Below are 20,035 nucleotides of genomic sequence, written 5' to 3'. Positions count from 1 at the left end.
ATTAATAATCCAAGGATCAAACCAAAAAGTCGTGTTCAAACCGTTACCAACCGAGCTTTTGAAAAATCTTCTTAACTGGATCCCGTCCACTTGAATTTTAGATAATAGATTAGCTATGTAACACCAAACACCTCCCATTGATTTTCTTGCCGGAATAAATTACCATCCCGATCTCGTCACATGAATAGCTTCGATCACCTTGGTCCAAAGTTTATCTTTGTCAGATAAGAACCTCCATCCCCACTTAGCAAGGAGAGACGAGTTAATATTTTTTTAACTTACTAATCCCAATTCCGCCAAACTCCTTCGGCAACGTCACCCAATCCCATGCACAAAGTGAAAGACTTTGGAGGAAGTGACAGACTTTGGAAGACAAAGTGAAAGGGCAATTCAGACTTTGGAAGACATACTAAGAGCCTGTGTGATAGACTTTGGAGGAAGTTGGGATGAACATTTGCTGATGTGTGTAAAATGCAACATATAAATTACATCAAATGAGGCATAAAGCTAACATTTTTTTTAGTACTAATGTTGGAAAAAGTGTGTTTTTGTCTTCCTTTTGTATTTTCAGGATTAAATAAGCTCAAATAAACAAAAGAAGCAAAAATACAGCTAAATCTAACATAAATACAAGAAAAGGAATAAACATGGCATGCCCGACCCCTCGACAGCATCTTCCCAAGCAAAAACAAGACATCAGAAGGCTGAACATGCCCCGTGCCCAAGTGTCTGCAGAAAAGACAAAGTTGTAGAAGCTTCTATCTCCCAACACGGGGGCGTGCCCAGCTCCACACGGCTGTGGTCAATGCTAAGATTCGCAGAATCCAAGCAAATCTTGATAGTACAGATACGCTTCTGCACACGGGGTCGTGCCTAGCGAACACGGGGGCGTGGTCAACTAATGCAGACAAACTGCAATAAATGAAGAAAGAGAAAGTGGATGGACACGGGGCCGTGCCCAATGGACACGGGGCCGTGTCCGGGCTTCTGTGCATGCTATAAATAGAGGTGCTTGTTTCACTTCAAAGGCAACCATTGGCAAACCACCTCTCTCACACTTCACCCACACTCCACCACCATCACAACACCCACATTCACCACCATCATCCATCATCCATCATAGAGTGTGTGTAGTAGTCTCGGGATCCAAGATTGATAGTAAGAGTTCTTGACAATCAAAGGCCATGTTTGCCTAAGTCTCTTACATCACTTGGTGAAGACAAGCATTTAGTGTAATACTTTTGTTTTTTTTATCTTTTCGCACTTTTTATTTGGTTATGTATTAATGACTTTAATAACTAGTTTCTTATGTTGAAGGTGAAACTTCCTTATCATTTGTCCGTGGTGTCTTGGCATTATTTTACTGTCTATATAAAATAAAAGATTTACACCATTCTTATCTCTACGGTCTATATAGAGATATGTTGGCTACCTGGTCGGGGGTTAAGGGAATGGTTTGGTAAGGTTCTTACCTTGTTCAATGTATAGATCCTGCAAGGACCTGGGTCAAGCTTAGTAGGACCTCCTTCAATACCCACTGGTATTGGATGGCGGCGGTCCGAACTCCTTGACCCCCTCATATGTAAGCTACTATTAAAACTTTAACCCGACTACTTAGGACTGTATCCCTACTGACTCAGACTACTTAGCCGAGGGTAACGTCACCTCCAGAAGAGGGGCCTACCACAATATGCATTAATAACTTAATTAATTATCTTTCAATAATCCAACCCTTTAGGATTGTATTCTTGCTGACTCAAACTACTGGGTTGAGGGTAACGTCACCTTCAAAAGAAGGGCCTATGATACGTGGTTGAAAACCGGTGCTTGTAATTGTTTAATTTGATGTTTTTACACAAGTTTTAGTTTCGAATTGCCTACTTTTGATTAGATTTGTGTTTTGCAGGTCTACTGGAGTTTAAGGAGCTTTTCGGGAGCTTTACGGGTCACCGGAGTGAAAACGGGTCAACCGGGAGCAAGGAGTGCGAAAAACAGAAAGAATGATTCCTGGGCACCGTCGCCGACGCCCATATGGGCCGTCGCCGACGGCTGGTGTAAATGGCCGTAGCCTATTTTCTCCATAGACAGCGAATTAGGCCGTCGGCCACTTTCAAACATCCACACACCGTCGCCGACGGACACATCCACCGTCGGCGACGGCTCATCAAAACCTGAAACGCGAACTTTGGGGTTTTGGGGTGTTGGAACGAATCAAAAAGGGTTGTTGACCAACTAATAGGGGGTTACACTTTTGGAGGAGTTTGAACCTTGTTTTTGGAGCTTTCTTCACACTCTCAATCACCTACCATTCCATCATCAATCCGAATCAAGAATAATCAATCATCTCTACAACCACCAATCATCAAACCCTAGTTCATCGAATCACTCACCATTTTCCACCATCACCATCCATCACTAACCTTCATCATTCTCCATCCAAGCAAGCTTCAAGATGAATCCTTCCGCGTTCCAAACATCCGGTGATCAAGCTTCTTCAACCATGAGCGGCTAATCATCTCGGTTTCACCCCGGTGTAGGTAGTTGTTAATTTTAGGGTTTCGAATTGTTCTTGTTTTAACTTAGTGAAAATTTGTATTTGATTTTTGAAACTCTTGATAATAGTGTTACATTTGTTGCGAATTCATGAATTGTCGAGCGATGTTAAAAGTTATGACTTCATGAAACGGTGATATGTAATTGTGCATTATCATTGTTAGGATTTACTTGTGTTGATTACAAAGTGTCTTTTTGTCCGTTCTTCGGGGCGTTGATAGTTAGTAGCACCTAAGTCACGGTACACTAAATCCGTTAATCAAATGCAATTGAGTTGAAACTAGAACTTGTAGAAATCCTAGGTTAATAATTACCGAAACCGGGTGTGATTCCTTTTTATTATTATTGTTCTAAATATCCAAAATTCGTGCAATCGTTAAGTAGTAGTTGTCAAGTAAGTAATTCAATTTCAGTAATCCAATTTCACATCTTTCAATTAAACGAAAACCCAAAAATATTTTTGCAAGCTTCATAATTGTGACAATTGTTTATAATTCATTCGAATCCATACACAAACCACATACTCTTCGTGGATCGACCCCTTACTACCACTAACACATTGTTAAGGGTAATTTGGGCTTATAAATATTATCTTTGACCGGAGCGCGACACTTCGATCAAATTTTGGCGCCGCTGCCGGGGAGTGCGTGCGCTTTGTGTTTGGATATTGTTTGAATTTTTTGTGATTAACTGTTTAACTTGTTTAGATTTCTTTTTGTATTGTCTTTTTCCTTGTTACGTGGGGTGTGTTACTTGTGCAGGTTACAGGTAGTGCATGCGTACACGAAATTCCAGGAGGACTTCACCTTTAGTCTACGAACCGGAAATTGAAAGACTTGCAAGAAGGAACCTAGCAAGCCGGTTAGAAGCAACTCTTGCTTCTAATCAAACCAACCAAACACCACCACTCACACCGACCATTGAAACCGATTCAATGGCAAACCACAACTCCAACCAAGACTTTAATCCTAACCAAAATCTCCATCCAAATCAATTCCAATCCCGAGGAACTTTTTATCCCGCTCAAAACACCCAACCTATACCTCAAGAACAACCGGGTGGTAACACCAACGCAAGACCACCTACTCCACCTTTCCGAAACCAAAACACCAACAACACCCAACGAACACCTCAACAACAACCCCTTCACCGACAAGCATCGTTACCTATCAACCTTGATGATCGGAATGTCAACTCCGATCGTAGAGGTAACCGTGATCGCGGCAATCCCGCAAATGAAGACCCGTTTTTCAACATCGACGATTTAAGGAATGCAATCCCCGATGACGAACCGTATAGTGTTCCCGGTTATCAATCGCCGGAACACGTAAGCATTCATACGGAAAATTCGGATGATGGGGGGTATTACGATGATCGGGCTAATGATGATGAAGATTGGGGTTACGTGAATAGGGGAAACGTCTACAACGCTAGAAGGTATGACGATGAGGAATTTGGTTACCAAAACGCCAATTATGTTGGGGAAGATGAATACGGTTACGGAGGTGGAAGAAACGATGGTTATGGGAACAACCGTCAACCACAAAACAATAACCAAAGGAACCGGAATGATGGGTTTTACAACAACAATAACAACAACAATGTAAACCCTAACCGGATTCCTCGTTTTGTGGGAGGTGGTAACCCAAGGGATAATCGAAGGGGGGATCAAAGAGGTGAGAGAAGGGATAATCGAAGACCGGTCGATCAAGAAGTTAATGGGCCACAACGTTGTCAACAACCTCCACGGGGAGTAAATGACCGTTTCCGACCGATAGTGACCGAGAATAATTCTCCGATAGTATGCGAAAGGAGGATGTTTGATTGTAAGCCGCATTACATCAACATACTTCCTCATTTCAATGGGAGGTCCAATGATGAGCCGTACACGCATTTAACGGAGTTTTCTTCCATTTGTGATACTATTGGAGGGCATAATTTCGCACTAGAGGAAGTGAAGCTTCGGTTATTTCAATTTTCGTTGAAAGACAAGGCAAAACAGTGGTTCCTTACACTTCCGGCCAATAGTATTCGAACTTGGGAACAAATGCAACAAGCATTTCTGGATGAATACTATTCCATGGCCAAGACCGACGATGCTAGAGATGAAATTCGGTCGTTTCGTCAACTTTCGAGTGAAGCGTTACATGAAGCATTTACCCGATTCAAAGAGCTAATGAGGAGATGCCCACATCACCAAATAGAAAAATGGGAGTTGGTGAAATGCTTTGTACGGGGTTTGGATGATGCAACTTGGAATCGGCTTGAGACGACAAGCAATGGCACCCTCTTGAGCAATCATGAGGATGATGATTGGGAATTCTTGGAAAGGATGAGCAAACGATCCAAAGAAAAAGAATCGGCCAATAGAGCAAAAAGACATCCAGTTTCCCGGTCACTTCCCGATCTCGATTCCAAAGACCGGATTTCTACCTTAGAACGGGAAATAGCTCAATTGAAAAAGAAGAAAGAGGTGAACGCGGTTCAGTTTGCGGTTTGTGAAGAATGTGGGGATATTGGGCATGCGACCGAGCAATGTTCAATGGGGTCGAATGGTTACACCGAAGAAGTCAACCAAGTGTATGGAGATAGAAAACAATATGACATGAACTCCAACACTTACCATCCAGGTTTGAGAAATCACCCCAACTTTCGGTATGGCAATGCTTCAAATCAAATGAACTCGAATTTCCAATCGGGTAACCAAGGAGGAAGCGGGTCATCATACCAAAACCGCCAAGGTGGTAACCAAGGAGGCTACCAACGGAATTACAACCAAGGGTACCAAGGTGGGTACCAAAAGAATTACAACAACCAAGGCGGTAACGGAAGTGGGTCAAACAACCAAACCGGTGGTGATGACTTGAGTGCCAAGATGGATGCTTTGCTCAACATGCAAAAGGAGACTCACAGTGATGTCAAAGAAATAAAGAAGGCAAATGAGATCCGAGACAAAGCACACGAGGCATTGGCGAAACAAGTGGGTCAACTAGCGGAAGAAGTGGCCCAAATAAAGGGAGGCATGGGGAAGCTTCCAAGTGACACCACCATAAACCCTAAGCATCAAGGGTCGAGCTCGAGGAACACACGTGAGGTACCAATTAATAAAGTTACTTTACGTAGTGGTCGAGTTGTTGATAGTGGTGTCGAAACACCACCACCCCAATTTGTTGAAGGGGTGGTGGAAGATGCGAGTGAAGATGAGCATGAGGATGGTCAAATGGGTCAAAATAAAAATGACTTGAAAAAGAAAAACAACCCACCCGTTGGGACCATCCCCGTCCCCAAGGCTAAGGAAAAGGGTGTGGAGGCTAATACCGCCCCTTATCCCGAAGCATTGAAGGGACCGACGAAAAAGGTTGTAAACAAAAGAGGTCCACAACAAGAAGAGTTGTTGGAAATTTTCAAACAAGTAAAAATCAATTTACCTCTTTTGGATGCAATTAAACAAGTACCGTCGTATGCTAAGTACTTGAAAGATTTGTGTACCCAAAAACGCACTCACAAATTTCCAAAAAAATTAGATTTAACCGAAAACGTGAGTTCGATTCTTTCGGGTGCACTTCCACCTAAGCTTCAAGATCCGGGTGCGCCCATCATTTCAATTCAAGTGGGTGACTTTAAAATCAACCGGGCACTTCTAGATCTTGGTGCTAGTGTAAGCATTCTACCGGGTAGTTTGTATGACCAATACGAGTTTGGTCCACTTCAATCGTCAAACACCACCGTGGTGTTAGCCGATTTGACACCCAAACTACCCCGTGGAATTGTTTCGGATGTGATAGTGAAAATCGAGGATTTTTACTATCCGGTGGACTTTCTTGTACTTGATTATGTGGCCAAGGACCCAACCAAACAACCTACGGTGATTTTGGGTCGACCGTTCTTAGCAACTGCAAATGCTCAAATTGATTGTAGAACGGGAACGGTTGACATGACATTTGGAAACCGGAGGTTGAGGTTGCATGTTTTTTCCGGACTTATGAACCCTCCAGTTGATGATGAATGCTATATGGCAGACATTGTTGACACGTGTATACCTCTTTGCGACACAGTCGTTTATGGGGAAAACACAATGGAGGATTGTTATATGTTTGACAGGTCACAGGTGGAGGTGGAGCAAAGCATGGACGAGGAAGTGAGGAGTTTGGAGGTGCTTGCGGTTAGAGAGGGAAAACCGACATGGACGCACCAAGTTGAAAGCTTACCGGAGAGCATTGATACTAAATTGAAGCCGTCTTTAGTGGAGCCTCCGGAAGTGGAGTTGAAAGCATTGCCAAAGCATCTCAAGTATGCTTATGTTGGAGAGGGCAACACTCTCCCGGTTATCATTGCATCAAATTTAACCGGAAAGCAAGAGAAAAAGTTGATGGAAGTGTTGGTCACCAATCGGGCGGCGATTGGATGGACCATTGCGGATTTGAAGGGTATTAGTCCCTCGGTGGTGATGCACAAAATCATCACGGAAGAGAATGTGACTCCCGTTCGAGATGCACAAAGGCGGTTAAATCCGAACATGCGGGAGGTCGTGAAGAAAGAAGTGTTGAAGTGGCTTGATGCGGGTATCATTTACCCGATCTCGGATAGCCAGTGGGTGAGCCCAACACAGACGGTTCCCAAGAAAGCCGGCACACAAGTCGTCAAAAATGACGCAGGTGAAGAGGTAGCTACCCGACCGGTAACCGGGTGGCGAATTTGTATTGATTATAGGAAGTTGAATACCGCAACTTCCAAAGATTATTTTCCTTTACCTTTTATTGATCAAATAGTTGAGAAGTTATCGGGGCAAAAATTTTATTGCTTCCTAGATGGTTATTCCGGTTATAACCAAATTGCCATCCATCCGGAAGATCAAGCAAAGACTACATTTACATGTCCCTACGGTACCTTCGCATTTAGGCGGATGCCGTTTGGATTATGTAATGCTCCCGCCACCTTCCAAAGGTGCATGATGAGTATCTTTTCCGATATGGTGGGAAAGTCTTTGGAAATCTTCATGGATGATTTCTCAATTTTTGGATCATCTTTTGAGACTTGTTTGGACAAACTAGATAAAGTGTTAAAAAGATGTGTTGAAACTAGTTTGGTCCTTAGTTGGGAAAAGAGCCATTTTATGGTTCAAGAGGGAATTGTGTTGGGGCACGTAGTGTCAAGTCGTGGGATAGAGGTTGATCGTGCTAAGGTACAAGCCATTTTAGTAAAATATCGTGTTTTATAAATTTAAAACTTGACTAAAGTGTTAAAAAGAGCTAAAAATATACATAAAAATATATAACGCTACACACGCATCAAGTTTTTGGCGCCGTTGTCGTTGGAGAACATTATGGTACGGTTTGGAGACCGTGGAACGGTGAAGGCACCCGACTGTCGGGTGGTGCATGCATTGTTATATGGGACGCCCAAGCTCTCGTGGCGTCAAATTGTTATGATTAACACATGGGATACACGGGAATCGTTTAAACGCAAAATGATTCATTACCCAAGATTGATCAGCGCCATGATTCTCCAACAAAATGCATTACCTCAAGACTCACTATGGGTATCCAAACCCATTGATCAATTCAACTTCGCATCTATGAGGCGACATTGGAACATAATCGTGAAATCTTTTGGGCATTTGCACACGGTTGAAGATGAGCAAGGGGATAGTTATCGGTTCAACGACAAAGAGAGTGATGAAGAAGGTGAGGAAGAAGGGGGCGATGAGGAGATGCCCGATGTTGAGGAGGACATTGATCCTTCCGGTCCACGGGGACCGAGGCGTAGGTACCGGAAAAAGCATAGGGAAATCTCTGCCAATGTGGCAGATTTTGTGAATCAAAGACAAATACCGTCGTATCGGTTGTGGAACCGTGGGGATCAAGCGATCTACGACAATGTGTCGGTGGGTATTGGTGAAGCAAGAGAGTACCATGCTAGTCGGAAAGAATGGGAAGAGGCGCAAGGGGCGTACTCGCAACAACAATGGAGTTTTCAATCATCTTTTCGAGAGAGGGTGGAAAAACAGTTGGAGGAACAGCAGCTGCAATATGCGATGCAACAATCACAAATGGAACGCATGATACAGCTGCAAGAAGAGGAAAGGGCCCGCAGACAAGCGTGGGAGGAAGAGGATGCTAGGCGCCGAAATGCACAGGCAGAGTTGGACCAACGCCGATGGGGGGCAATGGCTTTCTCCAACCAGATGGCGATTAATAATTTCAAGGTACTCCATGACCAAGAACGCCATCAACGAGATTATCAAGCCGGGCTTCCATATGCTGAACATTCGGGGTGGACCGATTACCCCAACCTTCCTCATCCGCGAGGGCCCTTCGATCCAATCCCTCACTGGCCCGAAGCAGTCGGCTCGAGTTTCGTTCCCATGCCGTACCAACCGCCACCCCAACAGGAGTCAAGCCCGCTGGATAACTATAGGGATATGTTTGAGGCCCTTACTGGTTATCCGTACCAGCCAAACCCGCCAGTGAACCCTAATGAGAGATATCAGCGGTAGAGGTGAGGTACGTTTTTGTTGTTGTTGTTGTATATTATTAGTTATTTTCGTTTTTCTCATTTTGATTATTTAAATTATTGCCTAGTTAAATGAACTTTGTGGGTGTGTTCCCTATATAACCCTCACGAGACCTCTCGTCCTCCCAAGCTATTGGGAGGTTTAAAAGGGCTTGTTGCATAAGCTAAATGCAACCGTGATTCCTACGAAAGTGAGTTAGGCTTGTTGTTGTTGTAAAATATTTTCCACATAAAATCGAAGTGAGATAATGCATGGCTTGGTAATGTGTTCATAAAAATGGTAGAACTAAGTAACTAACAAATTTTGATGGTTGTGAGAAGCATGCTTCTACACAAGGATTAGAATTTGTAGGTATAACGGGTTCGCGGGACAACCACTTTTATGACGATACGAAGGATATGAGCATCAAGTAATAAAAACCAGGTGCATGTGTTTCTTTTTACTTTGATTGGTAGTTTAGAATAAGTGGATTGTAATGTGTATTTTAATTTCCGGAGTGAAAAGTTGGGAAGGTTAGTCGTGTCACATCCCTTGTGCATTGGAAAAACTCTAGTTCCTACACATTGAGGACAATATGTACTTCAAGTGTGGGGATGGGGGAGTAGTAAAAATTTCGACTTTGACCCGTTCATTTAAACACTACACATTGAGGACAATGTTTACCTCAAGTGTGGGGATGGGGGAAAATTTCAAAAATTTTTTTCAAAAATGTCTTGTTTTCAAAGCAATCTCAAAAGCACAAGTAACCAAGTCAACAAGGGATGTCACAACCCATTTGGTCTTTTGTCATGGTCAAGTTCAAATTAATAAGCATAGCGGGTATTTATCGGGTGGTTATTTGGGAATAATTCGCCTAAGGAACTAGCAATTTATGCATATCACATATCATACCCTTATACGTGAGGTTTGAGCCACTTATATATCATAGATTTACATTTACATGTTTCTTTGTTTGAGTGGACCATTAGTCGCGTATCGTAGAACTTGCAACTTTTGATACGTTTGAGACTATAGACCAAATACAAGCACGAGAATGATTAAGGCATTAGGTAAACCTTTTTCTCTTAAAACCATTTTTTATCCTTACCCGAACAAATTCCTTAGTCACCCATTTTGAGCCTAAACCTTTCGTTTGACCACCCTATAGCCCATAAACTTTAAACCTTTTCTTTTTAAACCCGTGTGATGAAAATTCGATTATAGGAGTCGCATTTGTATAGTTATTCTTGATTGTTTGCATTGTAAAAAAAAAAAAAACAGAAAATATTATGAAAAGGAATTGAAAATTGTTGAAGAAAAATACAAAAAGAAGCGTTAGTAGTTATCGAATAAAAGGGTGAAAGATTATTGCCCATAGTGGATGTTTATAGTTTACTTTTGTTTAGGATAGTCTTTTGTAATAAAAAGTCGAATTTTCATCACTTTAGCCACTTTAATAAAATATCCTATTTCCTACCCTTCGCCTAGCCCCATTATAACCCCTCAAAGACCTTTTGACTTGTGCTTAGTATTTGTGTTCGATAGTGGAGAATGATTGAGTTGCAAGCCTATGCGGGTACGTGTTCTAATCGGTTTTGAGCGATTAATTGTTGAAATGCAAATACATTATACATGTTAGCAACTTTTAAGCCGAGAGGAGAGCACATTGTGAGGGATATGCATGAGTTGTTAGTTTTACGGGCGGGTTAATCTTGGGTAACCATTTGTGTATCTAAAAGCACGTTACCATTAAATACATTGAATATTGTAAAGAGTTTGAACTTTAGCATGACATTAGACCTTAACCTTCGTCTCGGGAATGGGATGTATATTCGTTGTTCGACCCACGTGAAAGTGAAAAACAGATTTGCTTGAGGGCAAGCAAAAGACAAGTGTGGGGATGTGATACGTGGTTGAAAACCGGTGCTTGTAATTGTTTAATTTGATGTTTTTACACAAGTTTTAGTTTCGAATTGCCTACTTTTGATTAGATTTGTGTTTTGCAGGTCTACTGGAGTTTAAGGAGCTTTTCGGGAGCTTTACGGGTCACCGGAGTGAAAACGGGTCAACCGGGAGCAAGGAGTGCGAAAAACAGAAAGAATGATTCCTGGGCACCGTCGCCGACGCCCATATGGGCCGTCGCCGACGGCTGGTGTAAATGGCCGTAGCCTATTTTCTCCGTAGACAGCGAATTAGGCCGTCGGCCACTTTCAAACATCCACACACCGTCGCCGACGGACACATCCACCGTCGGCGACGGCTCATCAAAACATGAAACGCGAACTTTGGGGTTTTGGGGTGTTGGAACGAATCAAAAAGGGTTGTTGACCAACTAATAGGGGGTTACACTTTTGGAGGAGTTTGAACCTTGTTTTTGGAGCTTTCTTCACACTCTCAATCACCTACCATTCCATCATCAATCCGAATCAAGAATAATCAATCATCTCTACAACCACCAATCATCAAACCCTAGTTCATCGAATCACTCACCATTTTCCACCATCACCATCCATCACTAACCTTCATCATTCTCCATCCAAGCAAGCTTCAAGATGAATCCTTCCGCGTTCCAAACATCCGGTGATCAAGCTTCTTCAACCATGAGCGGCTAATCATCTCGGTTTCACCCCAGTGTAGGTAGTTGTTAATTTTAGGGTTTCGAATTGTTCTTGTTTTAACTTAGTGAAAATTTGTATTTGATTTTTGAAACTCTTGATAATAGTGTTACATTTGTTGCGAATTCATGAATTGTCGAGCGATGTTAAAAGTTATGACTTCATGAAACGGTGATATGTAATTGTGCATTATCATTGTTAGGATTTACTTGTGTTGATTACAAAGTGTCTTTTTGTCCGTTCTTCGGGGCGTTGATAGTTAGTAGCACCTAAGTCACGGTACACTAAATCCGTTAATCAAATGCAATTGAGTTGAAACTAGAACTTGTAGAAATCCTAGGTTAATAATTACCGAAACCGGGTGTGATTCCTTTTTATTATTATTGTTCTAAATATCCAAAATTCGTGCAATCGTTAAGTAGTAGTTGTCAAGTAAGTAATTCAATTTCAGTAATCCAATTTCACATCTTTCAATTAAACGAAAACCCAAAAATATTTTTGCAAGCTTCATAATTGTGACAATTGTTTATAATTCATTCGAATCCATACACAAACCACATACTCTTCGTGGATCGACCCCTTACTACCACTAACACATTGTTAAGGGTAATTTGGGCTTATAAATATTATCTTTGACCGGAGCGCGACACTTCGATCAAATTTTGGCGCCGCTGCCGGGGAGTGCGTGCGCTTTGTGTTTGGATATTGTTTGAATTTTTTGTGATTAACTGTTTAACTTGTTTAGATTTCTTTTTGTATTGTCTTTTTCCTTGTTACGTGGGGTGTGTTACTTGTGCAGGTTACAGGTAGTGCATGCGTACACGAAATTCCAGGAGGACTTCACCTTTAGTCTACGAACCGGAAATTGAAAGACTTGCAAGAAGGAACCTAGCAAGCCGGTTAGAAGCAACTCTTGCTTCTAATCAAACCAACCAAACACCACCACTCACACCGACCATTGAAACCGATTCAATGGCAAACCACAACTCCAACCAAGACTTTAATCCTAACCAAAATCTCCATCCAAATCAATTCCAATCCCGAGGAACTTTTTATCCCGCTCAAAACACCCAACCTATACCTCAAGAACAACCGGGTGGTAACACCAACGCAAGACCACCTACTCCACCTTTCCGAAACCAAAACACCAACAACACCCAACGAACACCTCAACAACAACCCCTTCACCGACAAGCATCGTTACCTATCAACCTTGATGATCGGAATGTCAACTCCGATCGTAGAGGTAACCGTGATCGCGGCAATCCCGCAAATGAAGACCCGTTTTTCAACATCGACGATTTAAGGAATGCAATCCCCGATGACGAACCGTATAGTGTTCCCGGTTATCAATCGCCGGAACACGTAAGCATTCATACGGAAAATTCGGATGATGGGGGGTATTACGATGATCGGGCTAATGATGATGAAGATTGGGGTTACGTGAATAGGGGAAACGTCTACAACGCTAGAAGGTATGACGATGAGGAATTTGGTTACCAAAACGCCAATTATGTTGGGGAAGATGAATACGGTTACGGAGGTGGAAGAAACGATGGTTATGGGAACAACCGTCAACCACAAAACAATAACCAAAGGAACCGGAATGATGGGTTTTACAACAACAATAACAACAACAATGTAAACCCTAACCGGATTCCTCGTTTTGTGGGAGGTGGTAACCCAAGGGATAATCGAAGGGGGGATCAAAGAGGTGAGAGAAGGGATAATCGAAGACCGGTCGATCAAGAAGTTAATGGGCCACAACGTTGTCAACAACCTCCACGGGGAGTAAATGACCGTTTCCGACCGATAGTGACCGAGAATAATTCTCCGATAGTATGCGAAAGGAGGATGTTTGATTGTAAGCCGCATTACATCAACATACTTCCTCATTTCAATGGGAGGTCCAATGATGAGCCGTACACGCATTTAACGGAGTTTTCTTCCATTTGTGATACTATTGGAGGGCATAATTTCGCACTAGAGGAAGTGAAGCTTCGGTTATTTCAATTTTCGTTGAAAGACAAGGCAAAACAGTGGTTCCTTACACTTCCGGCCAATAGTATTCGAACTTGGGAACAAATGCAACAAGCATTTCTGGATGAATACTATTCCATGGCCAAGACCGACGATGCTAGAGATGAAATTCGGTCGTTTCGTCAACTTTCGAGTGAAGCGTTACATGAAGCATTTACCCGATTCAAAGAGCTAATGAGGAGATGCCCACATCACCAAATAGAAAAATGGGAGTTAGTGAAATGCTTTGTACGGGGTTTGGATGATGCAACTTGGAATCGGCTTGAGACGACAAGCAATGGCACCCTCTTGAGCAATCATGAGGATGATGATTGGGAATTCTTGGAAAGGATGAGCAAACGATCCAAAGAAAAAGAATCGGCCGATAGAGCAAAAAGACATCCAGTTTCCCGGTCACTTCCCGATCTCGATTCCAAAGACCGGATTTCCACCTTAGAACGGGAAATAGCTCAACTGAAAAAGAAGAAAGAGGTGAACGCGGTTCAGTTTGCGGTTTGTGAAGAATGTGGGGATATTGGGCATGCGACCGAGCAATGTTCAATGGGGTCGAATGGTTACACCGAAGAAGTCAACCAAGTGTATGGAGATAGAAAACAATATGACATGAACTCCAACACTTACCATCCGGGTTTGAGAAATCACCCCAACTTTCGGTATGGCAATGCTTCAAATCAAATGAACTCGAATTTCCAATCGGGTAACCAAGGAGGAAGCGGGTCATCATACCAAAACCGCCAAGGTGGTAACCAAGGAGGCTACCAACGGAATTACAACCATGGGTACCAAGGTGGGTACCAAAAGAATTACAACAACCCAGGCGGTAACGGAAGTGGGTCAAACAACCAAACCGGTGGTGATGACTTGAGTGCCAAGATGGATGCTTTGCTCAACATGCAAAAGGAGACTCACAGTGATGTCAAAGAAATAAAGAAGGCAAATGAGATCCGAGACAAAGCACACGAGGCATTGGCGAAACAAGTGGGTCAACTAGCGGAAGAAGTGGCCCAAATAAAGGGAGGCATGGGGAAGCTTCCAAGTGACACCACCATAACCCCTAAGCATCAAGGGTCGAGCTCGAGGAACACACGTGAGGTACCAATTAATAAAGTTACTTTACGTAGTGGTCGAGTTGTTGATAGTGGTGTCGAAACACCACCACCCCAATTTGTTGAAGGGGTGGTGGAAGATGCGAGTGAAGATGAGCATGAGGATGGTCAAATGGGTCAAAATAAAAATGACTTGAAAAAGAAAAACAACCCACCCGTTGGGACCATCCCCGTCCCCAAGGCTAAGGAAAAGGGTGTGGAGGCTAATACCGCCCCTTATCCCGAAGCATTGAAGGGACCGACGAAAAAGGTTGTAAACAAAAGAGGTCCACAACAAGAAGAGTTGTTGGAAATTTTCAAACAAGTAAAAATCAATTTACCTCTTTTGGATGCAATTAAACAAGTACCGTCGTATGCTAAGTACTTGAAAGATTTGTGTACCCAAAAACGCACTCACAAATTTCCAAAAAAATTAGATTTAACCGAAAACGTGAGTTCGATTCTTTCGGGTGCACTTCCACCTAAGCTTCAAGATCCGGGTGCGCCCATCATTTCAATTCAAGTGGGTGACTTTAAAATCAACCGGGCACTTCTAGATCTTGGTGCTAGTGTAAGCATTCTACCGGGTAGTTTGTATGACCAATACGAGTTTGGTCCACTTCAATCGTCAAACACCACCGTGGTGTTAGCCGATTTGACACCCAAACTACCCCGTGGAATTGTTTCGGATGTGATAGTGAAAATCGAGGATTTTTACTATCCGGTGGACTTTCTTGTACTTGATTATGTGGCCAAGGACCCAACCAAACAACCTACGGTGATTTTGGGTCGACCGTTCTTAGCAACTGCAAATGCTCAAATTGATTGTAGAACGGGAACGGTTGACATGACATTTGGAAACCGGAGGTTGAGGTTGCATGTTTTTTCCGGACTTATGAACCCTCCAGTTGATGATGAATGCTATATGGCAGACATTGTTGACACGTGTATACCTCTTTGCGACACAGTCGTTTATGGGGAAAACACAATGGAGGATTGTTATATGTTTGACAGGTCACAGGTGGAGGTGGAGCAAAGCATGGACGAGGAAGTGAGGAGTTTGGAGGTGCTTGCGGTTAGAGAGGGAAAACCGACATGGACGCACCAAGTTGAAAGCTTACCGGAGAGCATTGATACTAAATTGAAGCCGTCTTTAGTGGAGCCTCCGGAAGTGGAGTTGAAAGCATTGCCAAAGCATCTCAAGTATGCTTATGTTGGAGAGGGCAACACTCTCCCGGTTATCATTGCATCAAATTTAACCGGAGAGCAAGAGAAAAAGTTGATGGAAGTGTTGGTCACCAATCGGGCGGCGATTGGATGGACCATTGCGGATTTGAAGGGTATTAGTCCCTCGGTGGTGATGCACAAAATCATCACGGAAGAGAATGTGACTCCCGTTCGAGATGCACAAAGGCGGTTAAATCCGAACATGCGGGAGGTCGTGAAGAAAGAAGTGTTGAAGTGGCTTGATGCGGGTATCATTTACCCGATCTCGGATAGCCAGTGGGTGAGCCCAACACAGACGGTTCCCAAGAAAGGCGGCACACAAGTCGTCAAAAATGACGCAGGTGAAGAGGTAGCTACCCGACCGGTAACCGGGTGGCGAATTTGTATTGATTATAGGAAGTTGAATACCGCAACTTCCAAAGATTATTTTCCTTTACCTTTTATTGATCAAATAGTTGAGAAGTTATCGGGGCAAAAATTTTATTGCTTCCTAGATGGTTATTCCGGTTATAACTAAATTGCCATCCATCCGGAAGATCAAGCAAAGACTACATTTACATGTCCCTACGGTACCTTCGCATTTAGGCGGATGCCATTTGGATTATGTAATGCTCCCGCCACCTTCCAAAGGTGCATGATGAGTATCTTTTCCGATATGGTGGGAAAGTCTTTGGAAATCTTCATGGATGATTTCTCAATTTTTGGATCATCTTTTGAGACTTGTTTGGACAAACTAGATAAAGTGTTAAAAAGATGTGTTGAAACTAGTTTGGTCCTTAGTTGGGAAAAGAGCCATTTTATGGTTCAAGAGGGAATTGTGTTGGGGCACGTAGTGTCAAGTCGTGGGATAGAGGTTGATCGTGCTAAGGTACAAGCCATTTTAGTAAAATATCGTGTTTTATAAATTTAAAACTTGACTAAAGTGTTAAAAAGAGCTAAAAATATACATAAAAATATATAACGCTACACACGCATCAAGTTTTTGGCGCCGTTGTCGTTGGAGAACATTATGGTACGGTTTGGAGACCGTGGAACGGTGAAGGCACCCGACTGTCGGGTGGTGCATGCATTGTTATATGGGACGCCCAAGCTCTCGTGGCGTCAAATTGTTATGATTAACACATGGGATACACGGGAATCGTTTAAACGCAAAATGATTCATTACCCAAGATTGATCAGCGCCATGATTCTCCAACAAAATGCATTACCTCAAGACTCACTATGGGTATCCAAACCCATTGATCAATTCAACTTCGCATCTATGAGGCGACATTGGAACATAATCGTGAAATCTTTTGGGCATTTGCACACGGTTGAAGATGAGCAAGGGGATAGTTATCGGTTCAACGACAAAGAGAGTGATGAAGAAGGTGAGGAAGAAGGGGGCGATGAGGAGATGCCCGATGTTGAGGAGGACATTGATCCTTCCGGTCCACGGGGACCGAGGCGTAGGTACCGGAAAAAGCATAGGGAAATCTCTGCCAATGTGGCAGATTTTGTGAATCAAAGACAAATACCGTCGTATCGGTTGTGGAACCGTGGGGATCAAGCGATCTACGACAATGTGTCGGCGGGTATTGGTGAAGCAAGAGAGTACCATGCTAGTCGGAAAGAATGGGAAGAGGCGCAAGGGGCGTACTCGCAACAACAATGGAGTTTTCAATCATCTTTTCGAGAGAGGGTGGAAAAACAGTTGGAGGAACAGCAGCTGCAATATGCGATGCAACAATCACAAATGGAACGCATGATACAGCTGCAAGAAGAGGAAAGGGCCCGCAGACAAGCGTGGGAGGAAGAGGATGCTAGGCGCCGAAATGCACAGGCAGAGTTGGACCAACGCCGATGGGGGGCAATGGCTTTCTCCAACCAGATGGCGATTAATAATTTCAAGGTACTCCATGACCAAGAACGCCATCAACGAGATTATCAAGCCGGGCTTCCATATGCTGAACATTCGGGGTGGACCGATTACCCCAACCTTCCTCATCCGCGAGGGCCCTTCGATCCAATCCCTCACTGGCCCGAAGCAGTCGGCTCGAGTTTCGTTCCCATGCCGTACCAACCGCCACCCCAACAGGAGTCAAGCCCGCTGGATAACTATAGGGATATGTTTGAGGCCCTTACTGGTTATCCGTACCAGCCAAACCCGCCAGTGAACCCTAATGAGAGATATCAGCGGTAGAGGTGAGGTACGTTTTTGTTGTTGTTGTTGTATATTATTAGTTATTTTCGTTTTTCTCATTTTGATTATTTAAATTATTGCCTAGTTAAATGAACTTTGTGGGTGTGTTCCCTATATAACCCTCACGAGACCTCTCGTCCTCCCAAGCTATTGGGAGGTTTAAAAGGGCTTGTTGCATAAGCTAAATGCAACCGTGATTCCTACGAAAGTGAGTTAGGCTTGTTGTTGTTGTAAAATATTTTCCACATAAAATCGAAGTGAGATAATGCATGGCTTGGTAATGTGTTCATAAAAATGGTAGAACTAAGTAACTAACAAATTTTGATGGTTGTGAGAAGCATGCTTCTACACAAGGATTAGAATTTGTAGGTATAACGGGTTCGCGGGACAACCACTTTTATGACGATACGAAGGATATGAGCATCAAGTAATAAAAACCAGGTGCATGTGTTTCTTTTTACTTTGATTGGTAGTTTAGAATAAGTGGATTGTAATGTGTATTTTAATTTCCGGAGTGAAAAGTTGGGAAGGTTAGTCGTGTCACATCCCTTGTGCATTGGAAAAACTCTAGTTCCTACACATTGAGGACAATATGTACTTCAAGTGTGGGGATGGGGGAGTAGTAAAAATTTCGACTTTGACCCGTTCATTTAAACACTACACATTGAGGACAATGTTTACCTCAAGTGTGGGGATGGGGGAAAATTTCAAAATTTTTTTTCAAAAATGTCTTGTTTTCAAAGCAATCTCAAAAGCACAAGTAACCAAGTCAACAAGGGATGTCACAACCCATTTGGTCTTTTGTCATGGTCAAGTTCAAATTAATAAGCATAGCGGGTATTTATCGGGTGGTTATTTGGGAATAATTCGCCTAAGGAACTAGCAATTTATGCATATCACATATCATACCCTTATACGTGAGGTTTGAGCCACTTATATATCATAGATTTACATTTACATGTTTCTTTGTTTGAGTGGACCATTAGTCGCGTATCGTAGAACTTGCAACTTTTGATACGTTTGAGACTATAGACCAAATACAAGCACGAGAATGATTAAGGCATTAGGTAAACCTTTTTCTCTTAAAACCATTTTTTATCCTTACCCGAACAAATTCCTTAGTCACCCATTTTGAGCCTAAACCTTTCGTTTGACCACCCTATAGCCCATAAACTTTAAACCTTTTCTTTTTAAACCCGTGTGATGAAAATTCGATTATAGGAGTCGCATTTGTATAGTTATTCTTGATTGTTTGCATTGTAAAAAAAAAAAAAACAGAAAATATTATGAAAAGGAATTGAAAATTGTTGAAGAAAAATACAAAAAGAAGCGTTAGTAGTTATCGAATAAAAGGGTGAAAGATTATTGCCCATAGTGGATGTTTATAGTTTACTTTTGTTTAGGATAGTCTTTTGTAATAAAAAGTCGAATTTTCATCACTTTAGCCACTTTAATAAAATATCCTATTTCCTACCCTTCGCCTAGCCCCATTATAACCCCTCAAAGACCTTTTGACTTGTGCTTAGTATTTGTGTTCGATAGTGGAGAATGATTGAGTTGCAAGCCTATGCGGGTACGTGTTCTAATCGGTTTTGAGCGATTAATTGTTGAAATGCAAATACATTATACATGTTAGCAACTTTTAAGCCGAGAGGAGAGCACATTGTGAGGGATATGCATGAGTTGTTAGTTTTACGGGCGGGTTAATCTTGGGTAACCATTTGTGTATCTAAAAGCACGTTACCATTAAATACATTGAATATTGTAAAGAGTTTGAACTTTAGCATGACATTAGACCTTAACCTTCGTCTCGGGAATGGGATGTATATTCGTTGTTCGA

The sequence above is a fragment of the Helianthus annuus genome, chromosome 11 (assembly GCF_002127325.2).
Source record: "Helianthus annuus cultivar XRQ/B chromosome 11, HanXRQr2.0-SUNRISE, whole genome shotgun sequence".
NCBI lineage: Eukaryota > Viridiplantae > Streptophyta > Magnoliopsida > Asterales > Asteraceae > Helianthus > Helianthus annuus.
This window is presented reverse-complemented; position numbering follows the sequence as displayed.